This window comes from Streptopelia decaocto (genome assembly GCF_964273445.1).
Source record: "Streptopelia decaocto genome assembly, chromosome: 11".
Classification (NCBI taxonomy): Eukaryota; Metazoa; Chordata; class Aves; order Columbiformes; family Columbidae; genus Streptopelia; species Streptopelia decaocto.
In genome coordinates, this window is record NC_138666.1 from 3,984,192 (window position 1) to 4,011,780 (window position 27,589).

Below are 27,589 nucleotides of genomic sequence, written 5' to 3' on the forward strand. Positions count from 1 at the left end.
AAACAGGTATCTTTTTGTTACATTTAGTGTTTTGGTACATCCTGGAGTTAGGACAGTACGTAATGGTGGTGTGGGGTCACCTGGAGCCCGGAGCTCAGGGGGTCTACAAATAAAACGTTAGAGCTCAGGTTTTTGACAACAACACACAGAAGACAATAAACCAACACCAAAACCCTTCAAGTCTGGGCTTTGGTCCACCTCTGATGCACCATCCATAAGAATCCTCTGTTCTGCTATGCCATGAATGTAAGTACTTCTAGGGAGTAATGGTTCAGAATTGTATGCAAGAGTGAAGGCAAAGTAACCCACTATCATGACCCCCTGTACATCTACTCAAAAGAGATAAATCAAAAATGAAATTTGCAGTGTATCGGCCTAACAAAAACAAAAGCTTCAGGCCTTTGGCCTGGGGTGCTGTGTTTTTCTAGTTAAAAAAAAAAAAAAAAAAAAAAGGCAGTTTGCAGGTGAAGGAAATTGCCTGATCAGCTGCCTTTGGATGGAAAGGAGGAACAGGAGGAAACAGTAGGAAAAGATACAGAAGAGTATTTTTGACTTTATTTTGAAGAGAGATTTCAGTTTTAAAATGACTTAATATATGTAGTTATCTATCAGCTCTATCTCTACAGCTATGCATATATCATTTATTTGCCTGCATGTGAGCATCAGAACAACGTGTCTCTGCAAGGTGAGGTGGGACAGCAGAGGTGGGTGCAAGGTGCCCAGGGCACAGCTGTGGGCAGCTCCAGGTGCCTCAGACCAAAAGCCTCCTGGGTTGGTCCCAGACAGCAGGGTGGGGACCAGTGGGGTACCACCCTCTCTGGCTCCCCAGGTATGCCACCAGCACGCAGCAGCCATTGCCCTGGTAAACTGCACCTACACTCTATGCCCAAGAACCGTGGCGTGAGGAAGAGATGTAACCTTCCCAACCTAGAGATTAAATTTGGGGCAACCTTCAGTCCTGACCTCCTAATTCTACATCCTGTCTTCACTTGCACCTCATTACTCATTTGGCTGTCAAGTCGGGACTCCAGCCTGCTAGATTAAGGACTGTGAGTTTATTTAAGAGGAAACCAAACAAAAACACACCAGTTTTCCTCATTACTGGCAGCCACCACCATGGCTGGTTCTGCAGGACCACACAGGGAGCAGTGGCAGCGCACGCTGATAATTAACTCGCCGTCAGCGCGGGCTGGGAGCACCGCAGGGTTCGGAGGCTGTGGAGCATTTTTGGGGGCTAACAAGGAGATGGGCTTTCTTTTCTGAGTTTCATAGAGTGTCTCTTTGCCCCAAACCCCACAGAACCCAGCTGTGACAGCCTGACTGGGGGTGTGCAGCTCCCCTGCTTGGTGGAGGCTCTTGGGAGAGGAGATGTGGGTGCACATGGGTGCTGGGCTGCCCACCTGCCCTTGCTGGGGACAGCTTCCCCATCTCCTGGTGCCAGGGGGCCAGCTGGGACACAAGACAGAGCCCCAGCCACCTCCCATGATCAAGACAGTTAAAATCAAGACAATTAAATCAAGACAATTAAATTAAACAGTATTCCCTGAAAATAAAATGAACAGCTTCAGGACAAATACGAGGCACTGGTGCTTATTTTACAAGTGTTCTTTAAGCTCCAATGATTGTTTGCTGCTGCCCCTATCTACAGTCATGCTGAATAAAGCTATAGCTAAATGGAAAGTTAAATGTATTCACGAGGTGTTAATATCTATATCTTATTGTTCGCAGTCTCTCAGAGAAAGCAAAAGTAACCACAAATAGTGCTATGCCAGAAACTGGTTTCTTGACCAACAGTGTTGCTTCAGCATGCAATGAACTGGTTCATTCTAAAGCGGTCACAGGCTTTGTATTTGAACATGGCATGTCTTTTGGTCCATGTGAAAACAAGTTTGAATGTTAAATATTTTCTGACACTTTGGAGTTACTGTTGCTCTTCCCATTTTCTTTAGGTCAACATATGGTTCGTGGCAATACCCTACAGGTCTAAAGTCTCTTTGCAGGAAGTAGTCTGGGGTGTGATGAGTAACATGCGGTTCACCTCTATGCGGTGCCGAATCAAACTGCAAAAAGGAGTATTTTACAGTATCATCAAGTTCCATAGTTGCAGCCTGGTTACCACAATGGTAGCAACAGTTCCGATGGTGGCCTGAGACATCAGGGTGAGAACTGGCCACCCAGACTGTGTCTTGGGGTGGGATGGGTGGCCCCAGGCCCAAAGGGACGGGATTTTACATGCCTTCTGCTTTATCTGAAGGGACAAACAGGCTCTTTTGGGGCTGTCTGGCTGCATTTTGTATTCTTTTTTTTCCAGATTAGAGTTCATGGGTATTGCCCAGAAGAATAATTCTCTACTTCTGGTCATAAATGGGAAAAATCTGAGGCAAAAAATCCTGCTCAGCTGTGACCCATAAAGGACCTCATGCTGCTGATATTTTGTCAGGTAATCAAGTTACACAATGTAACTGTACAAAAGTAATGGATGCAGTTTGCTTGTTTTAACGCAAAATGTTTAAACCCACAAAGGGGTTTAAAACATTTAAAGCCACCTTTGAAATTAGAATGTGTGAAAAACTGAAGTATTTGAACTCATTCTAAACCTTTGCAGGTTTCAGGTATGCCAGCAAATGCAGCGATGGGACTGTACAATGGGTTACTTGTGGGTCCACGGATGTGAGAACAGAAGGCAGAAAGCCAAACAGTAAGGTTTCATTTTTAAATCCTGGACATAAGTAAAATCTTTGTTTCTTACACCATGCTCACCCCAGACAGCACTGCCCGGATGGGGAAGGGGCAGAGAGGCAGAGCTGCCTCCCCAGCAGGTGCAGGTTGTTTAATCACCAGCCTGGTGATTGCGTCCACATGTGCCCACCTGAACGAAGCCACAATCCCCACAATGAGAAGTCCTCACATGGCGGCTGCTTGGTTTTTGAGAAACACTTCTCCATCTGGTCTCCTGGAGAAGGTGGAAGCACTGTGTGGATGTAAGGTAAGTGATATGACCATATGATACATTATGTTGTTGTGCTTTGGTTTTGTTTAAAATTCAGGCTAAGTTGCTGTATTATATTCTATGACTGGGTATGTTTAAAATGCAATGAACTGGTTCATTCTAAAGCGGTCACAGTTGTTGACGGCAAGAGGCTTTGTATTTGAATATGGCGTGTCTGATGAGAAGAAAATCTTTATTGTTTAACTATCTCTGCTCATAATTTTAATGGTAGGTAACTCCAAAGCTGCATTTGGGGAGTGAGGTCCTCAAGGTGTACAAACACTGAGTAAAGATTTGCACACACAGACACCAGTATGTCTGTGTGTAAATACATGTAAAGAGAGAACGTCAACACGCAGCTGAACTTGTATGTAAGGTCCAGACAGATCTAGACGCCTACCTCTGGTTGATATTAAACACAAAATGTCATTCTACATGCGCACATAAAGCAACGTGTAGTTTTTCTCCAGGAAAGTTTTGTCTCGCGTGGTTCAAATCTGGCTCGCTGGCCGGTCGTGCTGCTGATACAGCTGCTCAGGCTCTCGCATGCTTCAGGCATTTAGTCTAAGAGTATTTCTGGTGCCAGAGGGTTTTGGCAAAAGCTATCATGTGGATGATTATTTCCATTGAGGAAACCGTTGGTGATAATGGCGATGAGAAGGTCTGAGTGGTGTAAGCCACAGCTTACTGAAAGTATTAGACCGTCCAGGTGTGCGAGGACGGGCTCTGCGTGCTGCTGGTGAGGAAGCTGCTCTGCAAATGAAATAATGGTGTGTTAGTGGGGGAGTGGATATGTTGAACAGAGTTTAACCCCTGAGCTTTCCCCTGTGAATAAAATGTTTCCAGAAGCCTTAACAGACTTGGTTTGAGCTGGGTGTTTGTTCAGCTACTGAAAACACGATAGTCCCTCTGTCTAACCAATCCAACGTATTCACCAAGCGTTGCAGTGGAAGGAGACATGTTTGGGCCACTCTGGTTGCCAAGTTGTCTAATATCAATGTGAATGTTATAAACCTAAGTGGTATTTAAGTTGCTGTGATCTTAAATTTTATGTTCTTACACACCTGCCCAAGTCAGTTTACATGCTGATCAGTATCTGCTGCAGCTTGGGAATAATCTGGCCCTGGCTCCTTGGGCAGGGAAGTAAATCCTTACTGACATCAATGAACTGAAAAATTCTGAGGCCTGGCAGTGACAAAGGGAATAGTGAATGAGAGCAGTATTTCTTTATATTGATCTACCTTTCCTGCTCATCTACTAATAACATTGGCTGTTTACCCTCTGTAATAAGCTGTGATAGGTGCTTATGCTGGAACTAGCTTTCCAGCTCTCCCAGTAAGTGCCAGTATGCACTTGGTTCCTGGCAAGAAGTCCCCAAATAAAGGAGCTGGCTAGAATCACATAAAATCAAGCTTATTAATATTTTTAAAGCTTGCAATTCAGTCTCTTGTCTGACTTAGATCTTGATTTTATGCACTAGAATTTCCCCACACAATATTTTAAGAGCCTTCAACCCAATCTACCAGACAGAGGGAGCACATAGGAAGGGAACCCTCCTATGGTCCTGTTCTGGGTTTCTGCACCTATATAGGGAAAGCAGGGAGGCACCAATGCCTCCGTCTCGGCTTTGTATTCTTTACCCTTTGAAGGGAATTGAAGTTTAGTCTTTATATTTCAACTCTTACTGTTATTTCTCAAGCTTGTATTGTGTGTCATTAAAGGTAGTAGTGTGTGCTCATTTTACCCCAAAGGTAAATACTATTTGTTGACTTACCAATGAAGATTTGGTACATTTGAAACACAGGAGACTGAGGTGCATCCAAATACAGGATGATTCTGCAGCCTGAATGAAGTACAGGGTACTGGGTACACCAAAGGTTTAGAAGATAATAGTGTCATTGAAAAAATTAATTGGAACAAGAATTTAAGAACTCTATGCATATTCACATAAGACATATTGAAACTGTGGAATTCAATGCCCAAGGATGTTGTGGATACCAAAAGCGTACATGGCCTTAAAAACTGATTATAGAATCATAGAATTGTTATGCAAAGTAATGGATGGGGAGGTGGGGAGAAATCTATCAAGGACTATAAAAAGCAATTGAGGTACCAGCTCTGGCTGCTGAATGGAGAAAGCTGTGCTATGGATGCAGCAGCATCTAGATACCTGTTTCTGGTCTTTCCTAAGTGTCTGCTGCTGGTGGAGAAGGAACACCGCCTTCCCTGGACCTGACACTTGCTCTGATCCTTGTATAGCTGTTCTTGGGTACAAAACAGGTTCAGATTTAAAATAAAAAAAGTGATGAGAAAACCAGAAAAGCATGGATACATATCTTATTGATGGATTCTGTGCCTGCCCTTCTGACAAGGGACAGTATATGTTTGTCCCGAGTGACAGGTTGATGTTAAGTGTACCTTGAAAGCAAACTGTTTTATACTGCTTAGCACAAGATCTTTCCACTGGGATCCTTAGTGTTCACAATGAGCTGACTGGTCTTCACTGCAGGAGAAACAAGTCCAAAGATTTAGAGGACACTTTCTTTGGAAGATTCTAGGCTTTAATTTATTTTGGTTTCATACAAAGCAGTCAAGAGAGAGTTCTACATCAAGCCTAAATCTCTGTGAAAACTTTAATCTATAAATCACTTAATTATTTTCTAGCAAAATAGGATTTTCTCAAAAGTTGAGATGTGCTGTGGATGGACTTATCTGTGTTGCATAACTCTGTCAGGGCCAGACACACAGCGAGATGGAGAGGGAGGTGTCTGGACACTGTTCAAGCCACTGTGCAGGGGTGGTGGAGCTGGACAGCTTGAAGGGATGGTGCTGTAAGTGTCCTCAAAAAGAGTAAACTGAGCCTGCTCCTCAGGCTCCACAGATGAGTGGGTGTATGTACTTAAACACATATTATTTAAATTATACCAAATTTTTTAAAGAATTTTTGTAAACTGGTCACAGATATGCAAACTCTCTGCATAGAGGTCCATTAAACACAATATAGTGAAATACAGAGGCTGTCCAAAATAGAGAGGTCACTACAAAAAACCTGCACCCCATGCTCATATTTTACCTTTTTGCAGTTTGCTGGTGTAGTAGGAGGGTCCTATGAGAGAGTGAGGCTGCTTCTTCTTCCCTTTGCATACATAGGGTAAGACCTTGGCCTAATGAATGTTAATAAGAATTAAAAAATTCACCTAGAGTGCTTCTTCACAGTGCTGAGGTATGGATTTGTGTTGGACAAGGACAGAAAGGCTAAAGAGATGTTAAAACCTGAGGCAGAATGGGAGACTGCAGAGAACGTAGGTGTATGCCAAGAATAGAGCCAGTAAAGCCAGACAGATTAAATCAAATGCATCCAAAATAATTCACTGGGATGAGGCAACCAAGGAAAATAGATAGATTGGTGAAAGCTGAGATTTAGGTGAATCCAAAGAAACTGCCTTACATATATCACAGCTGCCTTTCCAGTAGTTCATTGGGTTTTTCCCTGTAGTAGTTTCCCATGTTTGTTTTGGCACTTGTGGGGGAAATGTCAATGAGAGAACTGCTGTTGGTACGCTCAGTTGTATGACGTTGACTTATTCCAGTTCCATGGCAGCTATTTTCCAACAGATTGACATTCAGATACTGGGAGAGTTCATCCAGTTCGCAGAAATCTGCATAGAAATTTTATTAACTTATAACTTTTTTTATTTGTGGGCCACCTACAAAATGAAAATAGGTTGCTTATGTTCTTGTGAGATAGAAGAAAAAAAAATAAGAATTTTATAGAAATATGTGCCTTTCTGAAAAAATGAAAGTACTGATGTTTTAAACAGTGGCACTTGAGTTCCCAGCCCTTCTTAAAAACCAAACAAAACCCAACAAAACAACCACCACCAAACCAAAGCCCCAAAACAAACAAACAAAAACCCTCAACAAAAAAGAAAACTTAATTGTCTCTTTATTGGATTAATATTTTCCCTTCTTGTTTGTATTGAAGAGAAACATGCCAACAACAACAAAAAGGACAGGACCAAACCTAAGGCACTGGGTTGGCACTCAGGAGATCTGGTTTTAGTTCCTGGCTCTGTCAAACGCTTCCTATGTGACCTTGTAAATGTCACTTTTGAGCATGTAAAACCATCTGGCCTGATCTAGTGAAACATGTATTTAATTTTAAGATGCAAGTAGTTCCACTTACATCTCACACGCTTAAATTTGAAGACATGTTTATGTGCTTTGCTGGTTGGGAGCCACGATGCTCAGACACTTCCAGGGTGACGTGTGTCACCCCCCTGCCCCCACTGTCCCAGGTGCAGAGGGAGAGTCAGGAATACTTGGTCCTTTTTGACTCCACGTTCTCCAAGGCAGAGGCGGGGGCTCTCCTCACATGTACGGCAGCAGCACATCAGGGTCCCCATTCCCGGTACAGGAGTAATGCAAATAATTCCTATGGATAAAAGCTGCAAATCCAGATGCCTCCATTGTAAATAAAAATCTGCATTTAGGCACTGAAATACTGGCCTGGTATTTTTTTTTTTCAGAGTTGCTGAGCAACCAACACTCTCATCAAGTCAAGAACCCACAAATGCTTTGTGCTTCAGAAAATTAAGTTACTTATTTGGAGGCTAAAAATGGATTTTTGAACCTCAATTTCAAGACTTGAAACTTTGCCTTTATGTCTTTACATGTACTCTAATATTGTATTCCGTCCCTTGCCGTTATAACTAGCCATAGCCAAAACTGTTCTATGAAACTCGGATTCAGAAGTAAAACCACCACCATTTAACCATTTCAGTGTTTTCTAAATGTAATTAAAAAGAGTAGAATTCCACTGAGATGCTTTAAATAATGTATATAATATACATATGTGTATACACATGTTTTTAATGTACATAGTATATACAAAGTTATTTTATGACATAGCAGATGTTTCTTAATTCCCTGACACCACACACTGGAGTAAGATTATGCCAGGCTATTTTATTATGAATAATGTGCTTGCTCCATCATTAAGTGGGTTATTAAAGACATAAACTTTTATGCCCTGCTTTTCAACAGCTGTTGGTGGTCTACAAAGTGATAATCCTGCTTTCAGCAAATATTCTTAGACTTAAACCAAAATAAATAGATTTCATAGGCAACCAAGTTGACTCATGAGTGGGAAGATCATAACTTTGTGACTTTTCCAGTGCCACGGAAGCAGAAGGGGCATTACTTCTAAGAAAAGCAATTAGATCGCGGGCTGGAAATGAGATGGCTGCTCCATACATTTCTTCCTACAACCACACAGTAACTCCTATAACAACCAAACAAGCCTGACTGGCATTTACTTCAGCAGCAACAGCAAGAGAGGGAAAAATTTAAAAGCAAATGCTGATATTTTTTAAGTAAACAAATAAACATATGACTAAAAAAACCCTCTTACATGTAATAATAGCTGTTTTTTCCTTCCTAATTAATTATGTGGCAAAGACACAGTTGCGAATCCTGTAACCTTAGCTTTGAAGAAAATCAGCTGAGTAGGTTGGATAACTTCAAACAAAAGGGTAGCTGGGACAATAAAGGTTAGGTGGCCGTGTTCCGTCACGGGCCCTATCGCTATTAATTTAAACGGATGTGACCCCTACATGCCAAAGCTCCAAAGGTGTATGGGGAAGAGAGTTTATTCTTATAAATAGGACCGATGCCAGGTCAACCGGCCCCCCTCGCTTTGGACTTCCTAAAGAAAACAGCTTCAGACAGCTGAGCAAAAGAGTTATGGGGAGTGCTGAGATAGGAAATATCTACAGTTCCTGATATATTATGATTGGCCCTGAGAGCAAGGAAGCCGAGAGCCAAAGGGAGTCCTAAAGGGTGCTAAACTGTACAGCGCTAATGTACACAACAACATCCTCATACAAGCAGATGTTTAAAAAGAAAAAAGGGGAGGGGGGGTTGGAAATTGTATCTAGACCACATTGCACTCACCCTAGGGAGGAAAACTAAAAAAAGGGAGAATGTGGAACCAATTTTCAAGCTTGAGCAACTGAAAGTCTATTAAATGATTCTGTCATCAACTGAGATGAGGGGGAAAAATAAAAGTAATAATTTATACAACAAATTGGGTAATTGTAGCTGCATGGACAAATGATATTTCTTCCCTGATAACTGAATAAACATTGTTACAAGAGGAAGGTTATAAGGAAATGGCCACTTTAGTGAACTACAAGCACCAGGTCTCCTGCTCATATCAAAAGAAAGGCATTGAGGACTGAAGGGTATATATGCTCTTGATCACAAATAAATATTTTGAGTTATTTAGTTGTTTTTTTAGTAAGTGCATTTGACTTGCTAAAGATGGGCTCAGCTTCATATAACTAGAAGGAATCTCAGCCTGATTACTGCACCATGCCAAACTCAAAGCATTTTATTTTTTTGAAGAGACAGAAATGTAAACTGGAAGAATTACACAAATAATGTGGAAAACATATACTGTGTTTGATTCTATTATATGTAAGCTACATAAAAAGTAACAAAACAAAAGGAATAAGCTTGTAGTAGATATGTCCAGGAAATAAACAGTGGGAATACAGTGGAAGGAACAGCAAGTGAGGGTGAATGGGGTGTAAAGTGATACCTTGTGGAATACTGCAGTGGGCAGCCAGGGCCTGTGGATGTACTGGGACAGCAAACCCAAAACACTGAAAACCCAGTGGACAGAGCACATGTGGGAATACAAATATATATATAGAATGGTTAAGTTCCCAAGTTTCAGGACCTTCAAGTTTTTATTTTCTGCCACAGACTTCCTGTGGGATGTTGGGCAAATCGCTTAATGGCTTTTATGCCTTTGTATTGTTCTGCTCAACTTTACACTGGATTTTTGCCTGTGGAGACCAAGCTCTCAGTGTCAGAAACCCTTCTTGAAGGGTCACTGTTGAAGAATGAATTCTTAAAAATACTTAATTAGCCTAGGGATTTGTAACATGCAATATTGACCTCAAAGCTTGTTACTCCTCAAATTAGGAGGAGGCTGTACAGGTTTCCTTGGCAGGACTCTTCTGAAGCACAAACACAACTTTAAACTCGCCTTCCTTGGGGAAAGAAGAGAAGTTCAGTTCCCTGCCCAGGGGTTGAATCCCCCCAGCAATGATGCCCTCCCTGTATGTGAGGGAGGAGGGTGTAAAACAAGCCGGAGTTAAAGGTTCGGTTGTTCGAGGTGTTAAATCTCTCTGGCGTCAACAGGACCATGCGTGTGCTCGCAGATCAGCATGTGCTGAAAGGCGGCGTTGGCGAAGGGCTCGGCTGCCTCTGATCGAGGCTGAAATGAGAGGAGACAGAAAGGAAAAGGATTTGTTTTCTAGGATCAATTTTCTGTCTGTCTTTTTATGCATGCTTCCATCTATGGGAATACATGCGTGTGTGTAAAAAGAGCCAGTCCCTATCATTGCCCCCCTCTGCATCTGAAATGAAAAATAATAATAATGTTTTTACATAGCTTCCACATTAGGCTATTAAAAAGCTATAGCCAGTATAACAGAGGGGAAAAAAAATTACAAAGAATGATTTGCATAGCAAACACATTTCACAGTTGTTTTGGACAAATGCCCTCGGTAAATATGTTTAAAGTCATGTACAACAAGAATATTTTATCACAAGTAACCATGTTTTAATAAACACTTACTCTTTTTGTATTTCATTCTTTCTCATCATAATAATAGAAATATAACACCATATATCACTGTAAAACACATTTCCACATAAACGCTGATAAGCACAAAATATTTTTCATCATTTACATTTTAACTGTAATAATATATGGCAGGATTAAAGCTGCATCCATCATGTGTCTAACTAACCTTGCTGTAATGAATTTTTAAATGTAATGGTTTCTGTCACAAAGTAAAATCATACATAATATCTTTTGACACAGTATGCTGGTATAAGCAAGGTTTTAAAATGTAAATGCAACTTCATTTTTAATTAGATTTATAAACTCAAATCGCTGTTTTCTTTTCTATATAAACCAAAGGGGACGGAAAAAGTGCGGGTCTGTGTCAAGCCTGCAAGTTCTTTCAAGTACGTTGCTCGCAGGAAACGTGTACATCCAGTGCGTAGAAAAGTGAGTGGCACTAGAAACAAAGGATTATCAAAATCATAGGGAAATAGCGCTTTTTAGAGTGCCCGAAGGGGGTTCCCCGGTACCCCGGGTGCTGGCTTTGTGGTGGGTGAGGACCAGGCTCTCTCCGGACACAGGGACCAGCGGGTCAAGGACGGGCACGTCCCGCCCCAGCCCCTTCCCCGGCCCTGCTGGAAATAACAAATAATCCGCCTCACAAGAGGAGAATCATTAAAAATAATTTGCAGGATCTTTCTGTTCCTTGAGCCCCCCTCTTTTGATTTTTTTTTTTTCTTTTTTAAACAATCTTTCCTTCAGTGATTATCACTGCGGACATGTTCCTGCCATATGGACGGGTGCCGGGCGAGAGGCGGCTCAATACCTGAGTGGTTAATTAAGAGCTGTTGCTGGGCCACAAGAAGCAGGTTTGAAATCCCTCTTCACTCACCGACAATGAGTAGCTTTTTTAGCAGCAGAAGTCACCAGGGACAGCCAGAAGCGCAGGGTAATTATTTGAGATAACACAGAGCTGAGGAGCGTGTGTGTGTGTGTGTGTGTGGGTGCGTGGGTGTGCACGGCTGCGGGGGGGACGGAGGGCAACGCTACAGAAAAGTCTATAATAAAAAGGTCAACATCTCCTATTTTCCTGTACAGTGTCGGCAGTCTGTAATGCCTTTTTAGAATGAATGACAACGGATTCTATCTTCTTTTTTTTTTTTTTTTTATAAATGAATCTCTTATTTTGTATTCCAACTTTGATGAGCACAGGTCTCGGAGCCAATCTGAACGAGCTATTCTCACTTTATCAGCGCGGCTGCTGAAATGACTTTGATTGTATTGTTGCAAAATAGCAGTAATTTCAACATTAACTTGTAGACACCCTGTGCTCTCAAGAACAAAGAGAAAAGGCAGTGAACTGAAAGGCATGAATGAAATGAGGGAAGAAGTCCATAACTACTTGGAAATTTAGGGTTAGATTCTCAGCAGGGTAAATCTGCATATTGCTACAGGATCAGGAAGGAGTGTTTTGGCTGTAAATGAGCAGCTCATTCTAACCAGCTGAGGATCTGGTCTTTGGCTACAACATTGCTTGTGAGCAGGGGGCTCTAGGTTATTACTTAAGGCATTTAAAACATAAACCAAGGCTTGAAAAGCAATTTCAGGGATGCTCTTGCTGCAGTAGAGCCCATTCACTATTTTTCTCAACAATGTAAAGAAGCATGCTAACTTTGAAAGGTTGTATTTTTCTAAAGTGCTTCACATTCCAAATATTTATGAAGCCAAGTTGCCATTCAAGTCCAGCACTGTCCAAAATATACAGAGTGTAGCACCTGGTGAAAACCAAAGGCAAACTGTGTACTAATCCACTGCAGTACTAGATTTCTTTTCTTAGTGTAGAGATTTTTTTTTTTTTTTTTTTTAAAGCAAGCCTTTCTAGTTTATTATTGAGTAGACAAATTATGAAACCTCCATCACATGTGTTTTTGGCATTTCCAGAAAATCCCACATGTGATCTCCAACTATGAAGGCTCAAATCTCCATCCAAATATAAGCTCTGTGAAGCTCACAGGAGTGCTCAGCTTTGTGCTGTGGGGTAAAAATAAATTCAAGAAAGCAGAAAGACCCACAACCTCCTCCTCTCCACATACACCTTTTCATGTCTGCTGAAATGCTGAGGGAGATTTTGCCTGAACAAGCAGAGATTTTGAACACACGTGATGGGCTCTTCAAGCGCACCAAAGGTTTTCAGTTATTAGTTGTGGGGCAAACCTCCAAAACTTCCCGTCTGTGGTGTGGGGACCGTACTGTACCTGTTCACATTCTCTTTTTTTAAAGGCAGATCTTGCAAGGCTTTGATATTTCTGGAATGCAAACAATACTGCTCCGGCAGCAGCACTTTTGCCAGTATAACTGTCTCAGCTTTGTTTAGGAACTGCCCAATATGTTAATTATCTTCTTTACCTCTGTGGCATTATACTGTCAAACTGTACAACAGTCTTTAGAAAATAAAAGCTAACACCCTAAGCTGCTGTACCAGGCTCCCATAATATCTATTCACTGACAATGCCTGAGCTGTCAGATCAGAAGAAGCTTCATTGGAATAAAGGTGGGCAGATGTGTGATAATGAGACAGAAGCATACAGATGCTAATATAACTGTTCAGCAGAGCAGGCTCGTCTTCGTTAGGCAGACCCAGGTAGCAGCTGCAGACTGTCAGACGCTGGAATGCTGCTTTCTCTTGATTCTCATTTAAGATCAGCTTCGTTCGCTGTCTGTCAGTGAACTTTTCCCTCACAGGAGCCTGGACCCCTAGGTGATCAGTCACATTTCGACATAACTAGATGTCAAAAGAAGTTTAAGTTGTATGACGAACTGTGATGCATTCCCTGTGCTGGCTGGCAGCCTCAGCCCTCCAAGGCGTCTTGTTAATGATCCACCTGGAAACTCTAGAGTATTTCCTGTATTTTGTTTTCTTATTAAAATACCGGCTAAGCCTTTGTCAATATCCATGTCAGCAACTGTAAGCTCAAGACAATATTATCACAAGCATAATTTGATTTAAAAATGGAATTGTGGACCTGTGCTGACCAAGCGGCAGGAGACACGCATGGAGTAGAGCAGGACGCTCACTTTGTGTTGCTGTAATTTATCTTCATCAATTAAAACAAAATATTTCTGATCTTCTTGTGGGCAGAGGCAGGGCACCATGAGGCAGGCAAAATAAATTTTCCTGAAGTTGCTTTACGAAATATTTCTGCAGTGAGCCAGCTCGCTCAGCTGATGAACACAACCAGGAATAAGGTAATGGAGAGCCTCTGTAGATGATGAGCAAACAATTCAAATACACAGGAGCTTGGAAACACAAATAACCCCAGATTGTCATTTCACATACTGCTGAAACCTTTGAACTGGGAATCTGAACTTCACCAGCCTTTCATCTGTTGCTATGAGCTGTTTACCCACTCACACTCCCTGGTTTCAGAGAGGAGACAGACGGAGGCTATTTTACATAAAATACGTGTGTGTGCACACAATGCAGCAAACCTTCTCCTGCAATATCTGTGTGACAAGGCTTGATGTTACTTGGTGCTTAATCATGCCAAGCCAGTTTTTACTGTCAATCCCAACTCCCTTCTTTGCTTCTTACCGTTTGAATTGCAACATTTCAATCATTTCAATTCTTGTTAAGATAGTGAGTGTAACAGGGCCAGGTACAATTAACAGGTTTCTTATGTTCCTAAATTCCTGAATTACAAGATTACAAGGGAGGAGAATCAAAGATTTATGAAGTTCTTTATTGTCTGGGGTGGGAGAATTGTGAGATGCACAGCAGCCTGACATTTGTGTTAGAGTTTTCACCCAAGAACAACTATTATTAAATTAGCAGAATTGATCAAAAGTCTAAGGCAACTTGCAGCCTGATGTCTGTTGAAAGGAAACCTCAGTAGGGGGTTCTATCCACGTTCAGTCTGAGGTGTCCGGCATCTCTCTCCAGGGCCGTGGAGAGGGCCGGGGTACCACACCACGCGTCCCTTGCTTTGATCCAGGGCTGCTTTTGTTTATTGCCCTTCCTACACAGGCAAATCCAGCTTTTCACAGTGAGGAATAGTAGAATCAGCAATATTTCCATCTCTGCTTTGCCCATATCAATATAATTCTTAATTAAACACTTCCTATGGCCAGTTTATACTCACTAATACTTTCTAATATAAAACAAGATGTCTCCCCCTAGATTCTGGTATTTAGTAGCCTGAAGCTCATTAGTGCATGTGTTCTCACCCAGGAGTTTTAAATATTTAACTAGCTAGGATTCTTTCAAGAGGTCTTAACCTTATAATTTGTAATAACTTGGGGATCTCATATCTGAAGTGTAAGTTATTAAAAATGTTTCTTCCCTTTGCCCGGCATTGATTTCCTACTTCTAGCAATCAAAGTAAGAGCTATTAGGCCAAACAACCGCAGCTGCCTATTTATTTCATTGTAGTAAAACACAAGTGATGATAATAGATTTCCTAATAGAGATTGATCTTCCACAAAAGCCAAAAAGAAAGCATGCACAGCCTGGGTAGACAGTGTATTATGCATTCCATACCACATGGTTAAAATTGTTCTGCTATAGAATCATATAGGAAGGTCCGCAAAAAATGAGTGTACTGACTGATATATCTTTGCACAGAAACATATCTCTTCTGTTGCTTGTAATGGCCTGAGCATGTGATACAAGTAAATTTTGTCTAAAAATTATCTAAGGACCACCTAATGTGCTCTGATGCTACTGAATGTCAAAAATGTCAGCAGGTTCCAGTAATGACTCTCTGACATAAACAGTAAGGGAGAAATACTACAGTTACTGAAGGAGTTGTGAGGACAAGCATGCATTTTCATGAGAGGTCTCTTTGAATGGCAGCAAGTACTCAAGCAGGCAGCTCACCCTGCCAGTTAAGCTGGCCAAAGAAAGCACTGTCCCCCTGAAAGACAATTAAAATGAGTTAAATGAATTAAAACGGCCCTGCACAGTTAAAACATGGTCAGAGGTTAGAAACAGTAGTATCTGGATTTATGAAAATCATGTGGCTGCCAAGCCTCAGAAATTGTGTGTAACAAGGGAGCCATTCAAGTAGTAACACAAACAGCTTTGTAAAATTGAAGGCAATATACATAATTCTTAATTTCTAGGAGATGGTTTTGTCAGCAGTTTTGCCATCTTAGGGCTGCGGTAATATACTAATTCTTTAAAACTTGATTTTTATCAAGTTGCTTTCCTGGGGAGAGAAATTTAAAATGTATTTATAAGCTAGGAACAGCAGGTAAATGAAACGCCCTTCATATTTTTATGGTGGGAGAGATTACATTAGCTGGTTATGTGTACCCATCATTCCTATTTTTTTCAGAAGCACCAAATTATAACAAAGAGAGAGGGGGAAAAAAAAAATAGGTTGTATCTAAAACATGAAAATGTAAAAGCATTCCCTCCAGCTCCTTTGTGTGAGAAGATATTCACCTGCAATCAGTTATTTAGCTCAGCTGGTTTTGCAGGAGCAAAAGGTCTGCAGTAATTACTCTCAGATATTTCGGTATTAATCTCGCACCAGAAATCCCTGAACACTACAGTATACTTTTTTACCCGTTTCATACACAAAGTCTATCAGAAAGCATTTGTCTCCACACTCTTTATTCACTTTCAAAGGGTTAAACAGCCTATTTACAGGGCTGTCAGCAATCTGTATCCCAAATCATGAAAAAGTCTGGCCTAGTTTTGTTCAGCACGGAGACTTGTCTTCTTGGCCTGTTGTTGTTACCATCATGTAATATCCATGACAATCGTGTTGTGCTTTTTAGGGGCTCTGTAGTGCTAAATCTGAGGGGCCATTTTAAGCCAGTAAAGGGCTTTATTTATGTGGATTTGAAAGAGTCTTGTGAAGGGCCTTCCACTCAAAATCCTCTTCAGCAGGTCATCCTGGTTTCAAAAGGATTTAGATGCAGAGGCAGTGATCAGTACTTCTATCACGTTCTAATAGACTGACATGAGCATTTGTGCCTGAAAGACAGGGTGGGGGGGGAAGTGATGCAGATTTGCCCTAAATTGGACTGATGCACAAAGCAGGGAGCGCGATTGACTGACGAGGTAACCCCGCGCACCCTTCTTTTACACTTCTAACCGGTGCCGCACAAAGAGAGAGCCGTGGGAAGCTGCACGGGAGCAAAGCATATCCATTTTCATGGACCATATGGAAATTTTGTTTTGTGTACAGAGAAAGTGTCTGATAACAGTGACCTTAACTGCCATATGTGTATGGTGAATAGTAAACAGAGCAAACCACTCAGCTCTCTGACCCTTAGCATATGGACATCTCTACCAAAGAAGAGTTTTCACAGCACATCCACTTTCACTGTCATCTCACTGGTAACCCAGGGGATTTCACTAGATTTGTTAATGAATTGCTCTATTGACTTATATCTGAGCTTGCCTCATTAGAGTAGAAGAACAAAATTTTTATCTATGTTTTCGTGAAGGGGACCAGAATGCCCCTCCTTTGTTAAGAGGTGGGTAATCTGTAGGGCTGTCATCTGTTTTGAACTAATTTATTGTGTCAGTTTAAGAAGGCTCTTCAGTGTTCATTGATGCTCAAGCTCCACTCCAAGCCTCTTTAAATCAATTTTTTCCTTGTGAGTGGAATGTTTTTTAGGCCCCTGCTTGGTTTACAAATAGCTGAACATGTTGTTACCCTGGTGCTGGCTAGCTTTAGAGTGCCAAATACAAGCAAACTCAGTGAGCCTCCATAGCACCACCTGTCATGAAATGGCTTTCAAAGCGGCTACAAGCCTTGTACAACCTTGTACCATTCACCTTCCCCACCCACCATCACTCAAACAACAGCTCTTCATAAACTCGCCCACACTGATCCCCGGCCTGAGCGGTACAGAAACTGAGGATGGGCATAGATCATAAACATTCAGATCTCTAGCATGCTGCAGTTAGCGATGGGCCATTGCTTTGGTATTTCCAGCATTTGAAACACTGACTGGCCCCTGATTCTTGCACTGCGATAGCCATCAATTAGCGTGTTTTATTAAATGGTACACCGATAAAGAACACATTATGCCTAATGGCCAATGCAGAATAGGGAGAAATTAGTAAAATAGGGTTCAATAAAACACAAACCATAAAGATAAGCTTCTGAAGACTGGATCTGACTTTTTGTCCCTACTTTCAAGGAAATAGATGCAGTAAACTTCTTTCTGCTACTCCTCTAGCTGCCTTGAATACACACAATTCCGCAGGAGTGTGCCACCCAGAGACAAAACAAAACCTCAACATCCTGGGATTTTTTTATACCCAAGCAGAACACACTGTTTTCATGGTTCTTTTAAAGCTCTTGATGTATCAGGGAAGGCCTTACACAACGCAGGAAGGAGGGATGTGATTTACTCTCAGCTGCTTTCTGTAGCAAAGCATGTTGTGTGGAGGTCTTCTATGGTGTCAGAGGTGGAAACGTATTTTTACTGAACAGTGGCCAAATTCGGCAGCCCTCACTTAAGCAAAGTTCCCATTGAGTTTCCAATGGGATCTTTCCCTTAGTTCTACTACTTGGCAGTCACCTTTTTTTTCAGACCATTAGCCAAAATGGAAGGTGTGCTGGAGCCAAACAGCTTCTACAGGCAAATCATACCCGTGTATTTATTATACCATGCAGTTTGACTTTCAGAAGCGGTTGGTTCGTGTTATTTTAAAGCTGTGCGTAGGGTTTCGGCTGCGCCAGGCTTGGCCTGGGACAGAGCACAGAGAGATGAAGTAAAGATCTTCAAAACCAAGGCCCTGCCTGCACCCAAGGAGGCAACACCAGCTCGTTCCTCTGCAGATGCTTTTCTATGAGTTGCCATGGAGTCATTGGCTCACCCAGAATCAGCTCTGTCTGCGCAAATGACTCATCTTGCTACCAAAAATCCATCCTTAGAGATTGTTATTAAGAATCCAATATTAATCAAGCCATGGTATTGGAGTTGTCACAGTTATTTCCTACTCTAAGCTTAGTGAGTAATGATGTCTTATTATTTCAAATATCACAGTAAAAGAAGTGTTGGTAAATACTGGCGGTTTTTTCATGGGAAAAATTATGTTGCACGTTGATAAATACCAAGATGTGAAAAGAAACCTGAGAGCATACAGGGTTCACTCATTCACTGGTTGGCTTGGCTGTCAAACATCTGCACTGATTTCACTGTGTAAATCCTGCAGTTTACAGTGGTACTGGAGTGCCCAAACACCTGGTGTATGAGTATCAGTCAGAGAGCATTTTTTAGCTGCAAAGATTTATTACAGTTTTTAAATGAAAAAATGCATAAGCAAAACACTTACATTACTTTTCGATGCAGATTTTTCAAATCTTGTTTTGTATGTGAATTGGTTTAAAGCCATTTGAATTGTTTATGTTTATTTAATCTAGGAATCTCTAGGCTAAATTTATCAAAGGAAATTAAAGTAACTCCCAGTTGCCAGTGCATGAAGGGATATGATGCTATTGCTATGCACAATTAAATTACGGTAATTTCTTATAGCCAAACTGGTGAGCTACAGGTTGACAGTTTTAAACCTGCAACTTTAAGAGGTTCAGAAAACCACAAAGTTAATTCTGGCAGCATTTCTGTGCTGCTTCTCCTGTTTTGGAGTTTTCTGCTTTTTAAAAATTGTTATCCAAGTCCACTCACTTTTTACTGATTTTTTGATTTTTTTTTTTTTTTTTGTTTAAACCAGAATTTCTTAAAAACCCCCACCCCCAAGGCACCTGTGTTACATTTTCACAGTGGATTTTATATCTGATTTTTAGCTAGAAGTGCAAGGAAATGTATGACATTCTCCCTTCATTCACAAGACAAAACAATCCAGCAGATTAGATTGGCACAATAAACAACTTCTATCTTAAAAGACACCTCAGACTGAAAAAATCAGGACAGTTGCTGAATGTTAGAACTTTAACACAGGTGTGTGGAAAATCTGCCCTCAGCACACTTGACTCAAGGTAGTGCTGCTTGCCCATTGCTTTCTCCAGCACTAAATTTAGAGGGTAAAACTATATTTATGGTAAAGAATAGAGTAAACAAACAAACAAACCCCACATTGAACCTTTTATGACACGTTACAACACAAATCATCTAGTAAGATAAATAGATGACTTTGGAAATCATTACTTTTCTTACTGTCTTTGCAGAAACAGCAGGCACAACAGAGCTCAGAGAAGCTGGGATAAGGAAAAGGTGTGTAAAAAGCTTCAACATGCTAACCATATATTAATTAAAAATTACGAATTTAGCTTCATGAAGTACAGATGCTTTGGAATATAATAGCTACCAGAGAAATTGCTACAAAAATGACATGGAATTATGACTAATTATTGTATACAGAGGGTGTTTCACCTTATCAGATGGCATATTCACACACCCAGGAACTGATATAACACACAGTAAATACAGGAATCAAGATTCCGTACCACATGTTCCTTCTGTTATCATGTGTTTTGGATCTGAGGAACAGATCTATAGGGATCCTTTAATTACTACTGGTAATTGATTAGCAGATCGTAAACAATGGCAACTACTTAACTGCGTTTTGCAAAACCTTCCCAAGTTCTGCTGTTTGTTTTTGTTTCACACTTGAGCGATAACAAAACCTGTTAAGTGGTGTTGCAAAATTCACTAGCTTCAGATGGGTGGGCTGGGATGGGAAGCGCCAGGTTTTGATCTGTTTGCCATTTCGGAAGAGTGATGTCTTTCTTGAGAGACAGTGTCATGCTGGGCATCAAAACTTTACTGCCAAGAACCCAGTCAAAGCGTTTTTTTTAAATGCAAGTAAGGATCACAAAAATTATATATATATATATATATATATATATATATATATATATATACATACATACATACATACATAAATCTGGCCCCCTCTTGAAAACGTTCTAAGCAGTCTAAGTAGCAAAGAGAGGGGTGGGAAAAGGAAGAGTGAAATAAAACATTTTAATCAACTTTGTTGCTATAAATAGAAGTAAAGGACCGTTGAGAAACCAACTGACATACTTTCACACTGCACCCTAAGTCCTCTAGAGAATTTTCAAGATTGTACCATCACATGTGGTGGTGTGAGCAAGGAGATGACTTTTTGTGCATTCTTTGCCTCGTGATGTTATTTCCATAAGAAAAAAGTGGAAGTTGAAACTGTGGCAACTTGCACCGACCCATGGGAATGCAAACATCTATCTCCTGATAACACAGGGAGATAACGCACGTCACCACCGCAGCCAGCACGAGGACACTTGTCCTCACTCATTCTCTATCCACTCGATCACATTCCTGGCCACACTTCCCTATCTGTCCTTTCAACACCCTCCAGACACTCCTCCCCTGAAGTGCACAACTCGCTTGTTCAAACAGAACCAGGCAGCACAATTACACTTTCCTTGTGGCAGCTGAAAAAAACCCAAAGCTACTTAAAAACTGCTATTCTAGAAGGTCAGTTTTTCACACCCTGTTAGGGGAGCAGCCTTCCTTTTCCTTTCCATAAGGAGTCTGGCTGTTGGCCTTCAGCTAGTCTGTCCTCCCACAAGGCAGAAACCTGGAGTTACACTCAGTCTGAAATCTGGAAACCACCCAGAGAACAGCACATGTGCAAGATGCCCTGTTTGCCATCCATTATTCTATTGATAACTTCTCCATTCTCTTGAAACCATACTGCATCCTATTTGCCAAATTAGCCCAGTTTCTAACATCACAAATAGCAGTAGAATGCTTATTTTTTTAATTCCTTGACATTTTTTCTGGATACAGCCTCACAGCAAAAACATTCCATTAATGCTTTGAGTGGTGTTGTAGAGGAGCTGGAAAAAATGCTGAAGAAAAGCAAATACCAACAAGAAACACTGTGTTTTGTCTTCTGCCTGGTCCAAGAGTGGAGGATGGGAACAAGGGAGAGACAAGTGGAAAAACCCAAACTGAAAAGATTTCATTTTGCAGAAATGGATTTTTTTGAAAATAATAACATTGACAGTCAAGGGAAAAAGAGAACACTTTACCTATGCGATCTTCTTTTTCAGAAAACACCTAGTAGGCTCTGATTGCACGGAATTCCTGATAATTCAAATAAAATTGTGTTAGATCAAATTTAATGCTGAGACCAATTAACTTAGAGCATTTTGTATTGGTTCCATTCAGCATTGACATTATAGCTGTTGAAAATGTGTTAGTTTTCAGGTGTTTACCAGCCAGGCTAAAGCGATTGGTATTGTCTGTTGGACTCCAGTGCAGGGAGAGCTTCTCCTGTATTGGACATCACCTAAAGTGAAGAGGGAATCATTTGTCTCTGTTTCCCCCTCAGATGATAATGTCTTCTGCTCCTTCCCTGGAGATGATACCTTGAATTAAACCATTTTTCTGGCAATGAAGAACCCAACCTAATGCCCACTGGATTCACAAGGGTGGATTTCAAGGGGTGTCAGGGGGCATCTGGATTTCTCAGCTGGGCCATGGACTCTTTGCTTTCAGCTGCTGATTTTGTGTTCTTCTCAGGGTCTACTTACCAATGAATTTCCAGTAGGGATAGAGAGTTCACATTTTTGACAACGATGTCACTAATCTTAAATCTTTTAATTTTTCTTTGAAGAACCTCCCTCCCTCCCCTGCCAGCCTACTACTATTTATCACTTGTGTTGTGGCTTCTAGGTAGTGTTGCACACAGCACTGTGAATTACTCTGATATTCATCTCAAGAGACAAGCAATATGATTTGTTACTTACCTGGTGCCAGAATGGATGAAAACCATGAGGAATAGGATACACATTTTAACTGGGGAAAAAAACTCAACAACTTAGAAAGAAGTAATTATTTCAGTTAAACCTTAATCAGATGTGCTGTTGTGGCACATGCCAAATTCCTGGACAAGAAAGAAAAACAACCCCCGAAGTCTAATATCAACCATAGGAAGAAACATCTTCACAGACGTGAATACCCTTTTTAGAACACATTTTGTGGGTGCAGTTCAAAACACTGTGCTTTTCTTATATACAATTGAATACGGTGACCAATTTTCACAACACAAATTATGCTATCAGTTTACAGTCACTGCTCTAAGAAAGGTATTTTCCTTGCACACCAGCTATAAAAGTTAAGTCACCTAAATTACACAGATTGATCTGCCTGTGGTAGAAATTGCAATTTAAGCCTTATTTATCTGAGACTATGCTGTTGCACCTGTTCTAACCTCTAGACAAATTACTACGTAATCCGGTGTCTGCTAATAAGGCATTCACAGACTCTAAAACTGGAAATATAACCCCTTTTGCCTAAAATCCTTCAGACCAATCAACCCGTAGAAAACACTCCTGGAAAACAGCTCTGCTATATAACTCAAAGGTCAGCAAGCTGGAGGGAGAACATACATTGAGTTTAAGGGCAGTAAAAGAAGAGAGACCTTTAACTAAATAATAACAAATGAAGAATACTAGCTGATCCAGTCTAGGATGAAGGATAGAGGTATTTTGGGGGGCTGATGAGAGAATACTCCCTTTTTATTTGTAGCTGGTGCATAGTTTGAGAACTTTGAGAGCAGCCTGCAAGCAAAGCGTACCCTGAAGAGAACAAGAGATCAAGAACCTGCTTTGTGCTCTTACAGAAAGTTCCCCGATAGTCTTCAGACATTGCCTTGGTAGCACACATGTCAGTAATCCAAATCAAAAGGTAAAACCCAAGAATAATTTTGGAATGGGTCATATACAAATTCAAAACACTGCAAAATCCAAGGGTGATCACTTTTGCTGTCAGGGTTTTTGTTAAGATTCCTCAGTGTGGGGGAAACAGGAATTTAATTTCTCTAAGTTACACTGGTTGTTTCTGCCAAGCCAGCTTGCTGGACACCTCCTGGTTAAGTCTCAGGTTGAAACACAACCAGGGGAAGCGCTTGGCTGCCAGAGCCACCTCCCAACAGACACTCTGGACACATACAGTGAGTACACACATTTCCAGAATATGAGACCTCCTGGCCTGGAGGCCGTGGTCAGCAGGAGGGGGTGACAAAGCAGGAGCCTATGGTGCATGACAGCAGTCAGGGCAAATTAACAATTGCCCGCTCTATTCACAAAGAGAAAAGAATGGAGCCATTCAAGAGCAAATCCATCTGTCCCTGGGAGGGTTCACAAGGGTGTCACAGAAACCTCACGGTCAACAGTCTCCAAGTGCTGGCACACAGGAATTCGGCACGGACACTTGCTGCTTGATCCGCTGGCAGAAGCTCCACTGTCAGGGTGCTGTTTCCATGGCCTGTGTGCTTCCAGGCTGAAGAGGACTTGAATCTCCTTGAGGGCTGAAGGTCTCCATAAGTGCTACCTTTGCCAAAAAGCAATGGGGGAAACAAGAGGCAAGGCAAGACTCTTGCCATTATCATCACAAAGTGAGTGTTTCTTGGACATGAAGGAAACAACTGCTTATTTAACAGATGACCAGTTACCATGTTTCCACACCAAAGGCACTAACAACATAGCTAAGGAAACAGCATTAGAACATTATTAGGAACATAACCAATGCCTTCTTTAAGTCTTTAGATGAACCTGCCTGTGTTCACAAACTGTCTAAACAGGTCTATGAATTAAGACAGTGAAACATAAGCCAGCTCAGTACATCTTATATCTGCATTAGTTGTGATCACTGGGACAGCTCTCAACATACAAATCACAAGTAACTGCATGCAGCGATGTCTGCCCGTATTTGCAGAATGTGGGACAGACTTTGTGGAGCTTGATCTACCTCGGACATCTCAACAGATGATAAGTCACATGCTAGAGATAACAGATCAACTATCAACATGGCTACGTTGGTGCTCACCGGGGCTCAGAAGAGAGGAAGACAGGATTATTAATATCTCTACAGTTGCTGGGAGTAGTGACCTCATTTTAGCACCCAAAGGAGTGTTACCACCATTTTTTCACCTTTCCTATCCTAATTTAAGAGAAACCAAGTTTAAAAAGCCTAGAAGAATGCAACACACCCCTGGCCTCCTTCTACAGGAATAGTTTTCGAAGTGTCCAGGAGAATCTATGCCACTCTGTGAGTGGAAGCCAGCAGGCACTCTTCATAGCCCATATGTATATTCAGAGAGCCCTGAATGAAGTCCAAGGCCAAGGAATTCTGGGCATGCACTTTTTTCTCCAAAGCAGAATTAATATTCTCGCTATTTAGGAAACACAAACTTATTTTTCTACCAGCCTCTGTAGTTCCTAGCATAACTTGTGAGCATGAGGTCATAAGCCTGGGGAAAGACGATGAAAACCTTCTTTGGTTCCTCTTAGGTCACGTATCTCAAATTTTTAATTTTTATCTTAAACTGCTGCCAATGAGTTATGATAATACAGATTAAGAGGGTCAGTTAGGGGTTACTGTGCCACTAACTGAGAAAATAGTGGTGTATCAGGCCATAGAATATATATGAAACAATAGTCTTCTTCCATGTAAAATCTCTATGGTTTCAGTATTTTCCTAGCGTATTTCCTCTCCTCTCCAAGAAGTGAAATCCAACCCCTCCAACTAAGTTAGGAATTGTTATATACCATCTTCGGTCTAAAACAAAATGACTATACTAAATAGTCCCGTGTTTGTTTGTTTTTTAAATATGACAAACCCAAGACTCATGCCTTGCCTTTTCTTTTTTCACTCCAAGATTTGCTTACTAGCGCTGGCAAGATATGTAGTGAAGTGAACTAAAAACTTCAAAGTATGATCCTGAACACTAGCAGCAGCATTACAGTTAGTCCTCAAATAGTTTTTTTGGGAACTTTCCCCCTCCTTTGTATTTCCAGCAACTGGTTTAGCAGGAGCAGCTGATCCATTCAGTCAAAATGTCTCTCCAAATCTGAGGAGGTCAAAGCCCAGACATTTCCCAACTATTCACACACAGTCCTACTGTGTGGGACGTAAATCCATATTAAGGAATATTTTTGTGTGGGGGTTCCTGTTGTGGGTTTAAGAGCTTTTGAGAAGGGTTGTTGTACTGCAAGAGCTTCTTGTGGGGCAACGCAATGCAGTCTCAAAGATACACAGACTGTGTGCCACAGTACTATCATAAACCATCTTTTTTCAGCAGTTATGGCTCCTCTTCTAGTCAATAAGGAAAGGCAAGTGCAAGGCTGATGCAAGAGTAACTCATCACGAAGAGGAATATTTAAAACTCACTTTCACAAAGGATGAGATTTAAGATAGGGTGGAATAAACATTACCAAGGACACTAAATTCCAGCTGCTTACCCCAAACTGGCCGCTACAGGTCTTGAGTATGTCTCGCATTTTTCACCATTAAATGGAAAGAGCTAATAAAAAAATATACCAATAATCAGAACATAAAACTGTATAACGAACATAAAACAACACATTTTTCTTTCTTAATGTTTCAGCTGTCTGAAGAATAGTTTTCTGGTGTAAAAGAGATAACTATATATCTTCTGATTTTATTGGCTGCAGATTAACACTAATTATCATAAAAAATTACTACCACTAATAAAAATTCTATTATAAGTTACTTATAGTAATCTCTAGGGTACTATACTTAGCTTAGAAAAGATCGTAATTACAGTGCATTACAGGGAGAATTTGTTTCCTGAAGCAGCTTTAACACTGTCTGTTTCTTTTAACACTTTAAAGTTGTTGGTTTTCTTTTTTTGTTTTCCTCTTTCCCTTTTCAGGTCAAGTGTTGCCTGTTATTTTCACTGTGCAGGATGTGATTTTATCCCAGAATAATGATCCATCTCTGTTGCAAGTGACGCAAATGAAGTTTTAAAATCACAAATATCTGGGTGGGTTTCACCTCCCGAGGGGGTTAGCGTGTCTCAATGGAAGGATGCATAAAAGGGAAGACCGAACACTCTCCGCCCAAAGGGAAACACATTCTGTATAAAATTGCTGGAAGCTAGTGGGTGTTCACAAAAAATACAATGTTCGGATTTTATTTGACAAGACAACAATTGTTATTTTCCCTTTTAGATACTTTGCGTTTTACCATCTGTGAGGTTGATGACTCTTAAATGACCTTAAATCATACTGCTGGTAATGGCAGCGGCTACAGGCAAATGTGGAATTGTGTGCACTACCTGCATTGGACTGAACATCAAATGAAACAGCTTTACTTTGATAGCTGACGCTGTAGTAAATAACCTCAAAGTCCCACTAATTAAAATAAAATTGAAACAGTGGCCATTTCTTTTAGAAAGGTTTTCAATGCTTCAATAGCAGGGCTAATCAACATCTTAATTAACAGTCATATAAAATGAAATAGCCCATTTGAGTTGCTTTAAAATAGACAACTTATTTATGCAAAGACTAGTGGCATATTAATGGCTAACACTAAGGAAAAAATATGCCTTTGAGCTTTACAGCTTCCTTTGCAGCAAAGGATTTGAGAACTAAATTGTGAAAAAAGCGTATTACAGTAGTTAATTTTATCATAGACATGAACCAGAGGCACAAGCGAATGTGGGAAAGTTTTGTGGTGTGTTTTGGTTTTCTAGTTAGTTCTTCTTTTTTTTTTTTTTTTTTTTTTAATGAGATTAATTAATCAAAGTAGCCTCATAATATTCCTATTCCATTTAAAGTTAAGCTCTCAGGGTTTAGTCCTGGGAGACACTGACCACACTGGCTGTGGTCCAATAAAACAGTTAATTACACGCGTTGTCCTCTTGAGAACAACTGGAGCTTGTGTCCATGCTCTTTGGTTTGGAGGGCCCTGCTCAGGACCCTGCAGGACTGAACCTCCTCCCTGATCCTAAAACGTGCCCGTGCACTCAGAACCGACCCAGGCAAACAACCAAAGGGCTACTCATTTCAGTAAGCATTTCCAGGATCAGGTCCCAAATGACTCATCTCCTCCAATTAGTCTACTTCAGGTTCTATCTTAAAATAGCTTTCATTTACTAACATGTGCGAGAAAGGAGCGGCAGGGAGGAATTACGTTTCCTTCCCTAATTACTTTACTTTTGTTGACATCTTGGAATA

The 27,589-nt window shown here is 40.9% G+C and overlaps 1 long non-coding RNA gene across 2 annotated transcripts in view; it reads left to right on the plus strand.

Moving 5' to 3' along the window:
* Positions 1-1,908: 1,908 nt before the first annotated feature.
* The window catches only part of LOC309444496, a 36,451-nt gene continuing 10,770 nt past the window's right edge, over positions 1,909-27,589 (plus strand). For both annotated transcript variants that reach the window (XR_014185054.1, XR_014185055.1), the window contains exons 1-4: positions 1,909-2,159; positions 2,312-2,440; positions 2,606-2,698; positions 19,784-19,829. This is a non-coding gene — a long non-coding RNA (uncharacterized lncRNA). The remainder of the gene's footprint in view (positions 2,160-2,311; positions 2,441-2,605; positions 2,699-19,783; positions 19,830-27,589) is intronic.